The 20,172-nt window shown below is 36.6% G+C and overlaps 1 protein-coding gene across 1 annotated transcript in view; it reads right to left on the minus strand.

The window, feature by feature from the left end:
• The window catches only part of LOC150090562 (eukaryotic translation initiation factor 4 gamma 3-like), a 144,112-nt gene that overhangs the window by 77,260 nt on the left and 46,680 nt on the right, over positions 1–20,172 (minus strand). Inside the window, exon 2 of the mRNA XM_090371591.1 lies at positions 7,100–7,211. The gene's annotated coding sequence lies outside the window, so the exon portion shown is untranslated. The remainder of the gene's footprint in view (positions 1–7,099; positions 7,212–20,172) is intronic.

The raw sequence follows: 20,172 nt of genomic DNA on the forward strand, positions 1-20,172 counted from the left end.
TTAACAGGGAAAGATGTTTTTCATTTTCAGCAGAAAAATTTTAAGACATGTATATGATACACGCCATTTTTTAAAAATTTAAATTATTAAAAAATTGCATACAATAAGAAATTAAATGTGGTGCATGTGCTCACTCTGATATTACCTGTCAGAAAATTAGTAATTTGGAATCTCCACTTGGACTTTCTCTAGCTTAAAATTGTAGTCCATTAAGAAAAAGAAGACATTGTCATATCACAAGCCAACTTAAAAAAAAAAACGTTTTCCACAAATAAAAAACAAAGTAGGCCACATGTCAGGAGCTGTGCAACTGTGCTTATAACAAATGGGCAGATGACTGCTGATAGGTTATCTAGCTCAATTTGGGTTCTCAAACTGTAGTAGCATTACAAAACCTTAATATTCCAATCATGATACTTGGTTTTGGTAGTCATTAACACCATTCTGCCAACCTTTGTATCATTCTGAAAACTTGGACATTAAGCCTAATATTCCTTCATCAAAATCATTAATATATACAGAAAACAACAAGAGGCTTAGCAACGAAGCATGGGGGAACTCCACTAATAATGTTAGTCCATGAAGAGCAGTGTCCATTGATAACCACTGTCTTCTCCCACTCAACTATCCTTTTGTCCATAGTAGTAACTTGCCACACTACTCCAATCTGTGCAACAGTCTATTATGTGTAAAAGTATCAAAAGCTTTCCTGAAATCCAAGTACAGTAGACTCAATTTTCCGGGATAAATGATAAAAAAAGAATTCCCGGATAATCGATTTCCCAGTTAATCCAGTAAGTCCCAGACATACGTAACAGATACATTACGTGTCTAGTTTTACATAACTTGGGAATGACTAACAAAATATTGCTACTATATCCCTGATATGCCAAAATTACAAAAACCACATATCCTCAGAAGAAAAATAGTTATATATTTTTAATTAGTTCAATTTAAAAATTGATCTGGGAACAGAAGTGAAGTTGCCAGAGTGGCACATAAAAAACAAAACATAAAACAAAGAAAACACTCACATTATTGTACTGTAAAAACTGATATGTATTTCGTAGCCTTGTTTATTATAGTTGACTTCATTGGTGCCTATCGCTTATCATATTCTGTCTTTCTCCTTTATTGTGTTCACCGTTGCCACTGACAAAAAAAAATCTGAATTCTGCATGATACTTGTTAATGTTTGGCCATTTTTTCCTACATCCTTATTATTTTAATTTTCTGATCCAACTATTGCTTTCCTTTTCTTGGTAGATTTATTAGTACCGCTGTCACTTATTCTCTTAGTCGGCACCGTGATAAAAGTCAAAATTAAATTTTCTGAAAAGAACTTCACAGGGCGAAAACTCACTTATAACCCCACGCGAGCTTGGATTTTACTAAAGCACATTTCTGGAGGTCACTACCATAAAAACTATTTGTACTTTCCAGTTTATTGGGCTTTTCTGTTAGTGCATCTAATTATAAATGGGTAGTAAACTCGATCTTATTGCATTTGTGATAATCCCAACAACTGGAATTCTGTGCATTTTTACATTGTGGTATTATGATTAAATGTGTGTCCCCCTTTACCGAAATCTTCAGTCTATAAAAAATATATAAATAATGTAACTTAAGTCCGAAGTTACATAAGTTGAGGACTTATTGTATCGAAAAATGTTCAGCAACCTACGTAAAAAGTATAGTGATAGATAAAAAATGAAAAAAACTTGCCATGCACTACTCACGTGTCCAATACAATGCTTCCTTTATTTTTTACGATGTCGATTTTAAATCTAATAGCTTCCCTTTATTTTTTACAGTGTCACAAATGGTTTGGTCACCAACATTATAATGGTTCATTAGAGATTTAACAGATGCACCGTTTTCAAACTTTTTTTTACAGTGTCACAAATGGTTTGGTCACCAACATTATAATGGTTCATTAGAGATTTAACAGATGCACCGTTTTCAAACTTTTGAATAATTTCAAGTTTCACAAATCTTTCTTTTGCCCATCATTTCGCGATTTCTAAACAAAAAAAGTTACTATAAAAAAAAAACTTCCGACATTCCTGACATAAATAACAAAATAATTTGCCTTTTGCAGTGCAAGAAAACAAAACAATCAATGCAACGCACTAAAACAAACTATACATTTGGGTTTTTTTTTTTTGGAGTGGTGGGTATGAAGACAGCAGGGGTTGCAAGATAATAGGCACACTAATCTCCCAATGACAGACTTATAATGCCACTTCTTGTCCCTTATTTATGACTTGCAAAATATCTGTTTATAACTATTCTAGTTATTACTTGAATTTTATGATTTCTGGTTGATTTTTTTTTTTTTTTTTTTTTTTTTTAATTTGGAGTCTTGAAGAGAGAGAGAGAGAGAGAGAGAGAGAGATTCCAGGAATTAGACCAGCTACCCTACAAATTTTCCAGACTTGGTCCTTAATGATTATTCCTTCTTTGGAAATTTGAGAAAACACTTCTGTGGGCATTCATTTTCAAGTGATGTTCATAAGGAAACTTTGTGCTGGTCTCTGAAAATGGCTTTTTCAGAGACCAGCACAAAGACTTTTCTCTTTTTTAGTTATTTTCTCTTTGTCCAAAATGGAGGACATATGAACTCAGGGATATATATTCAGAAGGTGGTGAAACTGTTTCTTTATTATTTAATTTAGGTAGGTAACTTTCAGAGTGATCCTTGCATCCATTGTATTCAGAATTTAAAACAAATACACCAACCGTTTAATTATAATGGTTTAATACTAGAAACTAAAATGTACCAAACGATACTACACTGTAAAATGATATATGCAAAAGACTGATTTACAAAATAAATATACGATGAAACTTTAATATACAATAAAATATAAATAAAATATTTAAAATACAATAAAGATAAAAGCGATAAAACATTGAGTGAAGCTTTCGGAGGCTTCCGCCTCCTTTCTCAACAACAATGATGTTTAAGCAACACATCCTTAAGTAACAGGCTCACAGCACACATGGTTGACCAGGCGCATGCTCAATATTACTTCCATACAATCCAGAACCGGAAGCGGTTCGGGAGCGTGGAAATATAAAACGCTCATCTTTTGCCAGGACCACAGCTTCTAGTAGGGGGTGAAATCGAACACCCCTGTCCCTATTCATACTATTGTTCTCAGACGAGCCTATCCACAAACTCTCTAGCCACTTACGGTCCCAGAACCTATGCGCCCGGTCAAGGATGACAGCATTCACCGGGGAGACCTGATGATGTTTCTCCCAATAATGCTCAGCAATGGCGGACTTATTGCACTCTGCAGTCTGTATAGCTCGCATGTGCTCCCCCAGACGGTCTTTTAGTCGCCGTCCTGTCTCCCCCACATAAATATTTTATTTATTTATATTTTATTGTATATTTATTTTGTAAATCAGTCTTTTGCATATATCATTTTACAGTGTTGTATCGTTTGGTACATTTTAGTTTCTAGTATTAAACCATTATAATTAAACGGTTGGTGTATTTGTTTTAAATTCTGGATATTTACTCTCCCAACCTTAGAGGCCTTTTTGAAGATATTGTCAGTGTTTATGGCCATACAGTTTTGCAACACATCCGGCAGTTTCAGAAGTGCAGCATAGGAGAGGTTAAGCAGCAACAACACCTAAGATTTGCGTACCGTTGTAGGGAACATGGACTCATTCCGCATGGATTTAGGATTAAAGCATCGTTTGAGGATGTGCGAATGATGAGGATTATTACGTGGTATCAGAAGAAGGTGTTGAACACTTGGATACAGAAATTACATGATGACTTAAGATGCAATAGGAGATTGATTGGTGTATCTCTAGATAACATTAGTAGTAGACTATCCCCTTTACATTTAACATGTGTCAGGACGTTAGTTCATAATAGGGTTGGTAGGCTTGCACATTTATATAAGATGAGGCACATTAGCAAATTCAATACGCTATTGGAAGAACAGGCAAATATGTATAGGGTTAATAAATCTAATTTTATTCATAATCTGAGTGGTAAACCTTTAACTACAGAGCAAGAGGGGGTATTGGCTTTGGGGCCTAAGTTTGCCTTGTTACCCCCTAAACCTCCGATTACTGAGACAGCTATGGGTATTGAGAGGGCAATTCTTAAATTGCTAATTGTATCCGGGTAAAAGCCTCAGCCATCCTATGTCAGGCCAGAAAGGCTACCCCTAATCTCACCCGTAATCAAATGAAAGCGTTAAAGGAACTTAAGCAGGATGAAGATATTGTGGTTCTGCCGGCAGATAAGGGTAGATCTACAGTAGTATTAAATAGTGATAATCATAAAAAAGCACTAGATTTATTACAGGATGATAATACATACAAGGTCATCCGCAGAAATCCTCTAGCAATAAGATTTTACAGCTCTGGTTAAAAACTGGTAAGATTTCTAAAGAAAAGTACTGGTCTATGCATGCAACGGGGTGTCAGCTGCCCAGGTTTTATGGGCTGCCGAAAACACATAAGGTGGGGTCCCGTTACGACCCATTGTTTCTTTTGTTGGGAGCCCTATCTATGCTTTGTCAAAATTCCTGGCACAGCTGATTTCTCCTATAGTGGGATGGTCCATGTTTGTTGTTAAAGACAGTGTGGATTTTGTGAACTTTGTTAAGAGTCAAAATGTAGGGGAGAATGAAATAATGGTGTCACTAGATGTGGTGTCATTATTTACTTGTATACCCATAGCCCATGGGGTGGAATGTGTAAAGGTGGCACTGCAAAGAGATGATACCCTAAGTACTAGATCGCACCTAAGTGTAGAGGATATATGCTGTGGTGTAGAATTATGTCTTTCGAGTACGACTTTGCTGTATAAAGGGAGTGATGTACAAACAGGTTCACGGCACAGCTATGGGTTCTCCTATTAGTGCCATTGTCGCAAACATGGCAATGGCAGAGTTAGAAAATAGGGTTTTTACAAGTTTGGAGTTCCTTATGCGCAAGTGGAAGAGATACGTGGATGACACGTTCACTTTGGTGCAAAAGGGGAGAGAAGAGGATGTAGTTGGCTTTCTCAATGATTTCTCTCCTTTTATACAGTTCACCTCAGAGGTGGAAGTGAATGGTTCCCTCCCATTCCTGGACATAATGGTGAGTAGAGAAGGCTCCAGGCTTAGTACTACAGTGTTTAGGAAGCCTATGTGTAGGAGCCAGTACACCCATTATAGGTCAGCAGGCTGCCCAGCATAAAAACAGCGTGGCCAGGGCACTTTTGGGTAGGGTTAGGACCCATTGTAGCACCTCTGAGGAGAGAGAGTGAAAGAAATTGGGCGAGTTAGGGCAGATCTTATGAAATGCAGTTACCCCCAGAGGGTCATTGATAAATATAGAGGCGTGGAGCCTAATCATGAAATACCGTCCGTTCCAGTCGCCACAGTTTATATTCCCTACTATCTGGGCTTGTCAGATAGAGTTTCAAGAATGCTACGTGGCTTTCAGACACTCTGTGTGCAGCTTCCGGGTCGGAAGTTGCACACAGTGTTGTCACAGGTCAAAGACCCCATTCCTGGGGATTCCAGTAGTGTGGTCGTATATGAGATCGAATGCCCGGACTGTGGGGAATGTTATGTGGGGGGAGACAGGACGGCGACTAAAACACCGTCTGGGGGAGCACATGCGAGCTATACAGACCGCAGAGTGCAATAAGTCCGCCATTGCTGAGCATTATTGGGAGAAACATCATCAGGTCTTCAAGGTGAATGCTGTCATCCTTGACTGGGCGCATAGGTACTGGGACTGTAAGTGGCTAGAGAGTTTATGGATAGGCTCGTCTGAGAACAATAGTATGAATAGGGACAGGGGTGTTCGATTTCACCCCCTACTAGAAGCTGTGGTCCTGGCAAAAGATGAGCGTTTTATATTTCCACGCTCCAGAGCCGCTTCCGGATCATATGGAAGTAATATTGAGCATGCGCCTGGTCAACCACGTGTGCTGTGAGCCTGTTACTTAAGGATGTGTTGCTTAAACATCATTGTTGTTGAGAAAGGAGGCAGAAGCCTCCGAAAGCTTCAGTCAATGTTTTATCGCTTTTATCTTTATTGTATTTTAAATATTTTATTTATTTATATTTTATTGTATATTAAAGTTTCATCGTATATTTATTTTGTAAATCAGTCTTTTGCATATATCATTTTACAGTGTAGTATCGTTTGGTACATTTTAGTTTCTAGTATTAAACCATTATAATTAAACGGTTGGTGTATTTGTTTTAAATTCTGGATATGTACTCTCCCAACCTTAGAGGCCTTTTTGAAGATCTTGCATCCATTGGCCCATTTTTGGGATTACTACTCTGTGACTAGGTTTCAGTCTTTCGTTAATTTTCCTGTTATCGCAGCCCTGCTTACATTTACTGTACTTAGTTATTAGCTTGTTTACACGTTATTATAGCTTGTTTCTCAAATAAATTTAACCCAGGAAAATTTAAAATTTGCTAGACATTTTAAAATTAAAAATGTTCTAATGAAATCAGTAACAGTACAATTAAGGTAACTTAACTGATTATGGTGTTACTGAAAAGGGACATATTACAATGACAAGAAATATCTTCTATTGCAGAAAATCTGGTAAACTAAGTCAGTCACTTTTGCTTGGGAAACTGGTTTTACAGATCTCAAACTTGAAATGAGTTGCATGATGCCCAAAACTGTACTACAAAACACTATGAAAAACTGATCTTTTGCAAGGGAAATAACTGGGAAAACTGGAGAAGAGAAAAAAAGGAAACTGACTTTATATTCTGGTAAATAAATAAAGTAAATAAATCCCACTCATGATGAAATTTTAATCAAATTTCACAAATGGAATAAAATTGCATACTTAAGTTAATCCCATACAGCTTAAATTTCAATCACAAAATTACTTTTTTTTGTGCACATGCTGATGCACAAAAACTTTCCTAATTTATATATTTTGTCCTAATTTTTATATTTTGTCCTAATTTTCCTAATTTAGGTATTTTGTTATTTATTATTTAGCAGGAAATAACATTTCCTGCTAAATAATAAATAACATGTCCTGATTTCAAAATAATAATAAAAAATAAATCTATAAGTTAAAATATCCTACCAATTATTTAAAGGTGTTCTCCACTAACATCTGGTCTACAAAAAGAAGTTTGTCTGCCATTCTACCTCTTCAATCAACCAACAATTTCTAGATCTTCACAATTTCAAAACACCTATAATAGTATCAGTCAATTACTGAACAAATTACTACCATAAATTATTCAACAGTAGTAAACTTTAAATTACTAGATGATATACAACTACTAATGGTAAATCAGAAAAAATTCCTAAATAAACAAATATAGGTATTTCTCTTACACAAGAGTTTTAACATGAATTGGTAATTGAACCCCTGCCAACATAAGGAATTTCTTGAAACATGTAAACTATCCATAAATATTTAAAAAAAAAAAAACACATGGAACTACAAATTGAAAAAAAAAAAAAAAAAAATTCTGCTGATTAAGTTTTTTTTGTAAGAACCATCTATGTTCAGACCTCAGTCAAGTTTCTACACCATACAGTGTGCACAATGTAATTTCATCCTTTTTGTTAATTAGTGAGATTTTAATCCCAATTAATTATTAACTAGTGTTCAAATAATTAGTTCCAGAAATCAATTTGATTTTAAGGTATATGAAAATGTTGATTTCTTTACTTCATATTTGGTTGCCAAACTAAACACCATTAACTCTTTTGTTCATGTATTGAACAAAATTTCTTCAGTATTTAAATTTATACACATTTTTGCAATACAGTTCTTATGGCAACAAATAAATGGCTTTGCAAAACATCACTATCTGTCAATATCAGCACAGAAATAATTTACACGCTAGAGCAAAAATGTTTATATTTATATATTATTCAATTGTTTTGGGAATTTTTGCCATGGAATCACAGGTAAAATGTCTAGCAATTTGCTGGAGATCAAGTCCAAATCAAGTAAAGATTTTAGATTAGAAACAGAAATTCTGCCATTAGGTACCCCCTTTTAGCCCAGTGCATTGAAATAGTCAACAGAAAGTTAAGAGTATACAAATGAAGAATATAAAACTTGTACTCAGGTTTCCAAGGTGCATAACTTCCCATCCATGCTGGTGACAACTCTGGAAATTATAATAATGTTGATAAAGGAAAATCAATGTACATAGTTAAAAACACTAATCTCAATAATTTGTAGACCATTAATGCTAATGAGTAATCAAGAAATAGATATTAATGCACCTGAAGCTAAGTAAGGCCAAAATCAGTATATTTTTGACAGAAGAAATAACCACTCCCACATTAGATTTTTTTCTAATCATCAGGGAATATTGAAGATATTTATATGCAAATATTTATATACATAGGGTACTAAGTAAAATGGACAGTATCCATGGGATTGGGGGAAGGAGAAATTTCTCTATACACACACACACACACACACACTTCTAATTCTTTGTATTAATAGTTGATTACAGTGAACAACAGATTTTGGGTCATATTTTGTTATGGGCATGAAAGTAAGTTTACTTTATAGATTTTGGGGTTCCTAAACACAGAAATAGTGCTTAAAATGGCAGATTGTCTCTTGTTTTTGAAAAAAAATGTTTCTTTTTTTCGAAAACATTTTTTCGGGAGGGGAATGAAGGGATCCTCTTACCAAGAGAGAGGCTTAAGTTCTGCAAATTGCAGTGGCTGGAGACTAAGCACCTGCGCGGTGATCTGATTGAGGTGTATAAGGCCTTGAATGGGTTGAGCACGCTGAATCCTGATGGGATCCTTCCACTTGTTCAGATTATGAACCTAAGGGGGCATAAATTCAAATTAAGAAAAGACAGATGTAGAATAGATGTGCGGAAATTTGCCTTTAGCCAGCGGGTGGTTAATTGCTGGAACAAACTTCCATCTGTCGTTGTGGAAGTTGATAGGTTGAATAAATTTAAGGAGGAACTGGACAGGCATTTGGAGGGAATGGTGTGATTTTTTTTTTTTTTTTGGCTGATGCTGCATAAGCTCATACACTTGCTTTCTTGCATCACATGCCACTACTACCACTACAAGGTAATTTTTATTTATATGGCAGTAAGATGAAGCTATGAACATACCTGTATCAAACATGGAACCTTTTTGCCTTTCATTAGCATAGGCATATGATCTAAGAAAGCAAGCTTATACAGTATCAGCCAAAAAAAAAAAAAAAACCCATTTCACAAATCCATTTGCTCCAAATGTTTGTCTAATTCTGCCTTGAATTTATTTAAGCTGTCAACTTCTACAACGACAAATGGAAGTTTGTTCCAGCAATCAACCACCCGCTGGCTAAAGACAAACTTCCACACATCTATTCTACAACTGTCTATCCTCAATTTGAATTTATGTCCCCTCAGGTGATTAATCCAGGCAAAAGGAAGAATCCTATCAGCATTGAGCATGCTCAACCATTCAAGGCCTTATACACTTCAATCAGATCACCTCACAGGTGCCTAGTCTCCAGATGCTGCAACTTGCAGAACTTAAGCCTTTCTTTGTAAGTGCAATCCTTTGTTCCATTCGCTAATCTTGTTGCCCTTCTCTGTACTCATTCCAGCAGTTCTACATCCTTCCTGAAATGAGACCTCCAAACCTGTATACAGTACTCAAGGTGTGGCCTGCCTTATACAAGGGGATAATCACCTTATCCCTGCTAGAAAAATTCCTGTATATCATTGACAAGACACCATGAGCTATTCTAGCAGACCTCTGCAACATTCAGAAAACTTCATATCTACTTCAAAATTAGTAAAGATTGGATATTTTCATTTTCGTAAAATTTTACGTGTTTACTAGTGTTATCGGAGGCAATTATTGGAGGTAAATATATCGAAAATCTCTAAATATCATCTTAACATTAACTGTGTTATTACATCTAAACTCAAACACTTTAATGAGAAATTTATGTGGAATTTATGGCCTGTATGTCAGCTGAGGTAACGTGCTAATCTTCAACATAACTGGTAAAAAAAAAAAACCTCACATTATACCAATAGGTCTAAAATGTGTTATTCAATGTCAGAGAGTACTATGCCTGTCTTACAAAGAGCAGCAAAGATATATCATGATATACACATAATATTCATATTCTACTTGTTTGTTCATTTTTCTAGTTTTGGCATGGCAGGTAGGAAGGCAGTCACAAATGTCTAACAGTTTTGATGAATGAAAGCAATATTATTCTTAAATTTTTGGGGGGGGGGGAATTCCTAACACAAAGGTATTAACCTATGGTACTTAGTACTATAAGTGAGTTGAAGGTTGAGAAAATACTGGTTGACATGTAGATTGCAATTTAAGAACTATGTAAAGAAATTTATGGTTCCAGAAAACAAATTGAAAGAATAAACGAGGAAGGAAAAAAGTTGGTTCTGTGAGTTTAAAGCTGGACAATAAAAGGATGTTGACTGATATGGAGGAGAGGGAGAATTATAGAAGTCAATTTAAAGAACCAAACAGTGTCCACAGAAATGTCTATACAAAAGGCATGCAGCAATCAGAGTGTGTGGAAAGACAGGTCATTAAATTTTATTCTAGAAATAACCACGTGGGTTTTTAAAGTTAGTTTATTTAGCCTAAATGTACTACACAATTAGGTAACATTTCTGGAACCTCTCTGGGACCCATCATCTCCTCAGACCATATATTTGGTTGTACTGTAAATAGCCTCCTATCTTGCTGAATGACAGTCTTATTTCTGATGGCAGGTTCCAGGAACACTGCCTAATTGTGTGGTACATTTAGTAAAGCTAAATAAATGAACTGAAAAAAAAAAGCATGCATGATTTAGGAGTTGTTAATTAGAGAGAATAATTTTGTGGAAAAATACTACATAACAGCATTTCCTAATTATATTAGATGAGTCATTAATTAGCCCTCAGCTGCCTCTTTATAATGGAGTCTTTCAGACAGAGAGGTAATAGGGGCACCGCACCAGATGTGGGAAAAATATTCAATGGTAGGGCAAATTTATACAGAGCGAGTAACTGTTTAGAACAAAATAACATGAGTGAAAGAGAAAACCCAGTTTTTCATAAGCAGAGGAAGCAATACTTGTGATGTTCTTATGCACAAGAGATGATCGGAAGTTACAGTAATTGGTCCTTGAGGTTGTCGCAGACATTCAGATATGCCAGACAAGCTGTGCTTGCTACCTAGGAGTCTAAAACACTGATGGAACTGATATTTGGGTGACACTCAAGTCAAGTTGACCCAATTTCTGTGAAGTCTGGATGGTCTGTAACAGCCAAATCCTCTGCTTGCACCTTCACGATGGTGGGACTGTTAGTAATCGTGGGTATAACCCCCCCCATGCACAAGCACACTGTGGGTGACCACCCAGGTGTAAAACCAACGTAAGCAGGGGTCGAGGTGTGGTGCCCACACCACAGAGGAATGCCGTCCCTCTGTGTTACCAGGCAATACTAGGTGGTAGATTACTCTCATCACCAGTGCAATACCATCACTTTGCTTGGAGGCTTGAAGTGGTGGAACCCATGTTTGGTCTCCAGAGCAAAGTTCTGGTCAACCCTTCCCCTCTCTCTTCCATCATGCAGTATGACAGATGTCTTTTGTGGTTATGATGAAGACCATGGCAATATCCAAACTTCCTTACATTTCGAGGGTACAGCTCTAAACTGTTTTCACAGGCTGGCCACTAGTTAGTACCCCAGACCGAACCTATTGGTAACTTGCTAGGAGGCTTAAGGATCAGCTAGTGTATAATTTTGTTACATCTACTCTGCCTGATATTGACCAGAGGGAGTCCGAGTAGTGTGTAAGCAGGGGGGCATTGTCGATGCCACATTATGTCAAGGATATCTTAAAAATATACACACTGTAAGAATATACAATGTGTATGCCATATCCAAAAATTTCATTACTTCATACAGCATGTTCCCCCCCTACATTTTCTTACTATTGAATACACCATGAATTGTCAAACTAATAGAGCAAGCTTATCTGCAAAAATATCTAAATCTCCCAAACACTTCCTAGTTCATTTCACAAATATACATGGTCTCAGGTTCTATTCTCAACGATGTACATTTCCACTTAGTCTGCCAAACCCCATGTACTTTTTCTAACAGAATCTCAGTTATTGGTTGATTCAACCGTTGCTCATCTCAGTTGCCCAAATTATTTCCTGTATGATTCCTTTTGACTGAAAGGTGGTACTTGTGCATATGTCAATTCTGATATTCCCTGTCAGAGACATGGAAATTTGGAATCTCCTCTTTTCAATCTTCTCTGGTTTAAAATCTCTCTACCTCATTCTGTCAAATTCATCTATTGTGTCTACCATTCTCCCAACTCAACTAATCACTTGGAGCTCTTTGACTTCCTCTCGTTGCAACTTGACTTTCTCCAGTCAAACTTTCCTAACAGTGAGGTAATTTTCCTTGGTGATTTTAGTGTTCACAACTCCAGCTGGCTTCCATTCTCTAATCACACAGACCCAGCTGGTCAAGATGCTGAGGCTTTTGCAATTACTAATGACCTTGCACAGATTGTTCATTTACCTACCAGAATATCGGACAATCCTGACCATACAGCCATACTTGATAACACGCTTGATCTTTTTCTCACAAACAACCCTTCTAAGTACATGGTCAAAGTGAGTGGTCCTTTAGGCACCTCAGTTCACAACTTGGTGATTCTCTTCTCCAATGGAGCCTTTATCTAATGGCTATTCCCAACCTCCTGTTGTTTGGTATTACAAGAATGCAAAATGGGATGACCTGCGAGATTTATTTTCTTCCTTTCCTTGGTTCGATTACTGTTTCAAAACTTCTGTCAACCATTTCTCAGTGAGAAATGTTTGCTCAGATCGTGTCAGTGAAATTATTCTTGTAGGAATGGAATCCTTTATTCCACACTCCACGTTAAAATCTTGTCCTTTATCTAAACTTTGGTTTTCCAATAAACGTGCTAAGGCTGTTCAAGAGAAGAATATTGCATATCACAATTGGCTTGTTTCCAATTCTTCAGTTTCATTTTCTGCCTACATCAAAGCTCACAACTGTAAAGCAGTTATTAATCAGTCCAAACTAGATTTTGAACATGCTAAGAATAGAAAACTTGCTTCTTGCCCTAATGGTAGCCAAGCATTCTGGTATCTTGCCAAAACTATTGGCAACTTTTGCCCTTCTCTGCTCCCACCTCTGTCAAAACCAGTTGGTTCTGTTGTCACTTCAGCCAAGGATAAAGCTGACCTGCTAACATCCCATTTTCCTTCCAACTCATGTATTAATGATTTGGTAAAACACCTCCCACCATTCTCAACACACTTCATTTGATGCTAAGAAAGCTCCAGGTCCTGATGGTATTTCTCCACTTGTTCTCAAAACCTATTCTCCTGAACTTACTCCTGTTCTTTGCCACCTTTTTCACTTTCTTATTCCAAAGGTGCTTTCCCTTCTGATTGAAAATTTGCTCATATCCAACCAGTTCCTAAAAATGGCAACAAATCCCACCCATCCAATTATCGTCCAATTGCAATTACTTCTATTCTTTCTAAAGTAATGGAGAAATCAATTCACTGGCAACTCTTAAACTATCTAGAAACCTTCCATCTGATCAACGATTGCCAGCATGGATTCTGTCAGTGTCGATCCACTGGTGATATTCTGGCTTATGTTACCCATTTATGGACAAATTCAATGGAAAAGTTCGGTGATACACAAGCAGTTGCCCTTGACATCAAAGGCTTTCAATTGCATTTGGCATAAAGGTCTTCTAAACAAGCTTCCATCTTACGGTTGGACACTTGTTTTTTGTAATTGGTTATACAGTTTTCTCTCTGATCACTCACTGAGGGTGATGGCTCTGTCTTCTATTTCTCCACTAATGGTGGTGTCCCCCAAGGTTCAGTTCTTCCCCCCCACTCTTTTCCTCTTTTATATTAATGACCTTCCATTGACCGGAAATCCTATCCATAGTTTTGCACATGATAGCACACTGCATTCCACTTTGAGAAACCTTGCCCTGCTCAATCAGCTTCAACTTCTTAATAACACTACCAATTCCTTAAATGCCAATCTCCAGGTAATTCTCCAGTGGGGCAAAGACAATTTAGTTGATTTAAATCCTTCTAAAACTCAAGTCTTGTCTTATATCTTGCAAAAAGGATCGTTCTGCCCCTGTGCATATCTTTGGTGACACTGATTTCTAGGCATGTTGATATATCTCTTTTGGAGATTACCTTGACTACTATTCTCTCTTGGCACGAGTACATTACAAATATTGCTTCCTCTGCATCTAAAAAAATTTGTTCTCTTTCGCTCTCGGCATTATTTTCTTCCAAACAGCTGCTCACTCTGTACAAATCAGCCCTACAATGAAATATTGTTCCCACATCTGGGGCAGTGCCCCCAAAGCCTCTCTCAGGCACTTCTTGATTCCATTCAGAAGAGGGAAGTTAGGTTAATTAATGACTCATCTCTAACAGATGTCTCTCCACTCTGCCTCGTAAACTTACTGTTTCTGCTGCATGTCTTTCCTACAGATACTTCGATTGGCACTATTCTTCTGAATGGGCTTCTATAATTCCTGCTCCCTATTTCAAAACAGTCCAAACACGTGTTGCCACCAGTAAACATCCATTTACTGTCCATCTTCAAACTCACAGAACCAATCTTTCATCTTCCTCGTTTATTCATTCAACTGCTGTTTTCTGGAACAACCTTCCTCCATACGTATTTCCTGAAAATTAGTTTACAGAAGTTCAAGTCTAATGTCAACAAATATCTTCTCTTCTCCACCTCCAATCCAAGCAAGGTACTAAGTACTGTAGGTTCTAATTCCTCTCATTTGGTGTTTTCAGAAAAAAAAAAAAAAAAATCCCTAACCGAGATATGCAATCTTGTGTAGAAATCTAAAGGTCACTGAAAATAAGCAAAAGAGCAGAAGAATCCTTTTTGTGAAATAAAAGACAGGATTGAGTTTTAGAAGCACTGAAATCAACTAAGTTATCTTTGCATCACTGGAGAATTACCTGGATATCAGCATTTAAGGAATTGGTAAAGCATATTCAAGAATTTGAAGGTATTCGTGCATGCAAGGTTTCTCATAGTGGGAGGTAAAATGCAAAGTGCTATCATCAGCAAAACCATGAAGAGAATTTCCAGTCAATGAAAGAAGGTAATTAATATACAAAAGGAAAACAGAGGAAGAAAGAATTGAACCTTGTAGAACATTATCTACCAAAGCCTGCACTGAGCAATCAGAGAGAAAATATAGATACCCAATCATAAATAAAAGTTGACAGTCCATAACAGGGAAGCTTGTTTAGAAGACTTATGCCAAACATGAACAAGTCTTAGAAATATCAAGAGCAACTGTTTGAGTTCCAAACTTTTCTACTGAATTTTTCAACAAATGTCAGTACACAAGTCAGTACATCAGTGGATTGACACTGGCAGAATTTATATTGACAATCATAATCAGATGGAAGGTTTGTAGAGAATTGGGAGTTGGAGTCAAGCAGTTCAATTCTTTAGAAAGAATAGAAGTGAAAATGGGACAATAATTGGATGGGAGGGATTTGTTACCCTTTTTAGGAACTGGTCAGATATGAGCAAATTTCCAAGTAGAAAGAAAAACAACAATGAAATAAGAAAGTCTAAAAAGGCAACAAGTTTTGAGAACAAGTGGAGAAATACCACTTGTTCTCAAAATCTGTTGCCTTTTTAGACTACCTAAAATATACCTTTTTAGACTAACCTCCAGTTTCTAGGAATTCCAAAATACCTAGAAACTGGATCTCTTGGCATCAAGATTGTTCAAAATCCTTCTGACAGAAAGAAGCACAGAAAAGTGGACTGTGGAATAAAAGGATTTCATACCTACATGAATAATTTCATTGATACAATCTGAGCAAACACTGACATCAGAAGATTAAAAATAGTAATCCAATCAAGGAAAAGAAAAACAGAAATCTCAGGGGGGGGCTAAGGTAAAGAAGAAAGCCAACATGAGAAATGTCGGATAATTTGTTTCCCGACACTGGACTCGAGCACTGCTCGCTCGGTAAACAGACGGTAGGTGTTATCGGTCTGGAGCCAAAATCGAGAAGGATATATTGATTGATAGGTGGGTGTGGCAAACGATGAAATGGTTGGTGGTGGGCGCAACAGACGACAAGCTACTGTGTAGTCATTAGTTGGCATTATAATGTGTATTAATGAGTAAAGAACAGTGCAAAATAGTTTTGTGATGAACGGTAAACAGGTAATAGCAAAGATGAATCTTTTAAAGATGGAAGAAATTTGTAAGGAAAATGGCTAAGGTAAAGAAAGCCTGCACGAGAACATCGGATAACTTACGCGGAAAATTAGTTTCCCAACACCGGACTAGCGCTGCTCGCTCGGTAAACAGAAGGTAGGTGTTATCAGTCTGGAGCAGAAATCTAGATGGATATATTGATTGACAGGTAGGCATGTCAAATGATGAAATGATTGGTGGTGGGCGTGACAGACAACAAGCTACTGTGTAGTCATTGGTTGGCATTATGACGTGTATTTACCAGTAAAGAATGGTGAACAGGTAATAGTAGTGATGAATCTTAAAGGGAAGAAATTTGTAAGGAAAATAAAACCTTGCTTGATTTTTTGATGAAAACTAAATTGATAAGACCGAAATTGTACTGTTTTAAATGCAATGATTATTTTCAACTAATTGAATCACGAACAGAGTCATGTGGAAAGTTGTGGTGTTGTAAAAAATGTTCTTCGCGAGTTTCTTTATTGAAACAGTTTTATGGAAAATACAAAACTTTCATTGAAAAAGATAATGTACATTATATATTTTTGGCCAACGTGCTCTCCAGTAACTACGACAGCATTCCATCTGGAGATTTTGAAAGTGACAACAATTAAGTTTGATAAGAAACTAAGAGATATTTGCAGATTGCAGTTGATAAAAAAAAAACCCACTAAATGGGTGGATCGGGGAAAATTGTAGAAGCAGATGAAACTGTATTGGTAAGACCAAAACATCACAGAGCACGAAATTTAACTGCTAAGAAGAAATGGGTGTTTGGTGTGTTCGAAAGAGAATCTAAATTCATCTTCATGAAATTGATAAAAAAATCGGAAAGCAAAAACCCTTTTGTGCATTATTAGAAAAGTAGTGAAGAAAAATACTACCATCATAACAGATGAATGGCATGCATATAGCCGTATTATGGCCTTAGAAAAAAAGAATTAAACATTTAATGGTGAAACACAAGGAACATTTTGTAGATCCACATACAGGAGCACATACCAATAATATCGAAGCCCAGTGGAAGAAACTAAAAAGTGTAACTAAAAGAGTAAATGGCAGCTGTAAACATATGTTGATGGGTCACATCAATGAATATATGTGGCATCAAATTTATGAAGATACTTTTCACAATATTGTTACTGAAATTGCGAATAGCTATTAAGGTCCAACTGTATGATTTGTACTCATGAATTTTTTTTTCTGAGAAAGTTTCGTTTCATTCATTTTTATGATCTTCATTGTGTTGTTTTGTTTTGTTTTTTTTTCTCATTATTAAAAGCAGATTTTTGGAGTGAGTGTTTTTACTGTATTATTGATTCAGGTTTGGTTACGAAAAAACGAAAAGGTTTTTGTTTCTCGTTATATTTCAAACTCATCATCAGCCATTTTCAATCCACTGCAGGATGAAGGCCTCTCCAGCAACTTTCCAGTTCCTTCTGTTTTGAGCACTGTCCATCCATTTACTACCCACAAACTCATGAATTTCATCTATCCATCTCCGCCTTTGTCTTCCAAGTTTTCTTCTAGCGCCTCTTGGGTACCATTGTTATTTTTTTAGTCCATCTGTCATGTCTTCGAGCTATGTGTCCTGCCCAAGACCATTTTAGTTCTTTAGTTTTGATAAGAATGTCCTTTACTTGAGTTTGATGCCTAATCCATGTGTTTCTCTTCATATCTAACAGTCTGATTCCCAATATAATGTGTTCCATTCTTCGCTGTGTAGTTCTCAGCTTCTCTTCCATTCTTTTGGTGAGTGCCCAAGTTTCACTTCCATAAGTCATGGTGGGGAGTATACATTGGTTCAATATTTTACATTTCAGACAAACTGGAATATTGCTCTTCAGTATATGACTATATTTCCTGAATGCTATCCATCCAAAAATTTATTCTTCTCTTGACTTCCAGCCATTTATCATTATTACAGCTAATAACTTGTCCCAGATAAGTATATGACTCCACCTTTTCAATTACTGCTCCTTCAATCATTATTTCCCTTTCTGTGGCATACTTGTTCCTCATTACTTTTGTTTTAGCCATATTCATCTTTAGTCCAAAATCCTTACTAACTGTGCATAACTGATTAAGATTTTCCTCTAATTCTTTGGGATCATGGCTTATGACCACAATGTCATCTGCAAATCGTAAATGGTTTAGGTACTCTCTGTTCACATTAGACTGGTTGCAGAAAGCAGTCAATCTTCTGAAAGAATCCTCAGAGGCAGCAGTAAACAGCTTCGGAGATATTGTCTCCCCTTGTCGAACTCATTTTTCGATTTTAAATTTCCTACTCTTTGTCTAGTCTAATAAAGGAGGTAGCACTCTCATATATTTTCTTCAAAATCATAATATGTGGGGTATCTATGCCTCTTCTTTCCAGTGCCCAAAACATTGCCTTATGCTGTATGGAGTCAAATGCCTTTTCATAATCCACAAATGCCAGGCATAATGGTGTTTTATATTCATTTGCTTTCTCCGTTAGCTGTGATATTGCGTGAAGGTGATCCATAGTTGAGAATCCTGTCCTAAAGCCAGCTTGCTCTTTCGGTTGATTCTCATCAAGTATTCTTTCTAATCTGTTAGTAATGACTCTTGTGAACAACTTGTAGATGTGGGATAACAAGCTAATTGGTCTATAATTTCCAATTTATCTCCTTTCTTATGCAGCAAAACTATGATTGCATTATTCCACTGCTTAGGCGTCACCTTTTCGAATGCACTTTGTGAAGAGCCTTGCAGTTTTTGTGTTATGTCTCTTCCTACCAATTTTAACAACTCTACAGTAACTTCATCTTCCCCTGGGGCTTTCTGATTCTTCATTTTCTTCAATGCATGTTCTATCTCATCAGAAAGAATATCGGGTATGTCGTATGTGTTGCTACTTTGCAATCCATCTTCCCCACTGCGGGCATCATTCCCTCGCTCCTTGTATAATTCTCTATAGTAGTCTTCTGCTATTTGAATTATGCCCTCTCTGCTGTTTATAAGTACACCATCGCTATTCTTCAGTTTCAGTATCATTTGTCTTTCTGTATTACTGCTCATAGCTGCTGATTTAAATCCTTTGTTTTCTCTTAATGCTTGTTCTACTTTTCTTGTGTTAAATCTTCTTATGTCCTCTCTGAGTCTCTTTCTAATGGCTTTGCATAACTCAGTATACTCAATTTTCTCCCTGTCAGTGTTTTTCTTGCTTTTCATTTGTCGTGTTCGGTTCATCATGACAAGTGTTTCTTGGCTAATTTTTTCTTTGGATTTCTTTTTCCCTATAGGTTTCTTGGGCTTTATCACTTTCTAAAAGTTGTAATATTCCTCATCGATATCTTGGTCCTGAACAGAAGCTCAAACTTGTTAAGTTCCAGTACATACTGCTTTTTCTCCTCTTCTATTATCTCAAAGACCTTTGTATTATTTAATCGAGTCAGTTTTTTCCTTTCCTACATCTATATCAAGTGTACATCTTACCATTCTGTGATCACTTCCAACATTTACCTTATTCAGGACAGTAACATCATTCACAATATATCTTCTGTTAGTGAGGATGAAGTCGATTTCATTAGTTGTTAATCCATTTAGACTCTTCCATGTCCACTTTCTGTTCACCCTTTTCTTGAAAAAAGGGTTCATTACTGAGTCCTTGAGATTCTGCAAATTCCACAAGTCTCTCACCTCTTTCATTTCTTTCACCAATTCCAAAATTTCCTATGCTTCCCCTTTCTGCGCTGTTTTGTCTTTTTCCAACCTTAGCATTGAAGTCCCAAATAATAAGTGAAGTGGGTTTTCTGCTCATCTAGAAGACTCAATTTCGGTGTACATTTCTTCAACCTCTTCATCATCATGGCTCGAAGTTGGTGCATAAAT

Source organism: Mastigoproctus giganteus, chromosome 1, assembly GCF_048544385.1.
Source record: "Mastigoproctus giganteus isolate SK-2022 chromosome 1, ASM4854438v1, whole genome shotgun sequence".
Taxonomy (NCBI): Eukaryota; Metazoa; Arthropoda; class Arachnida; order Uropygi; family Thelyphonidae; genus Mastigoproctus; species Mastigoproctus giganteus.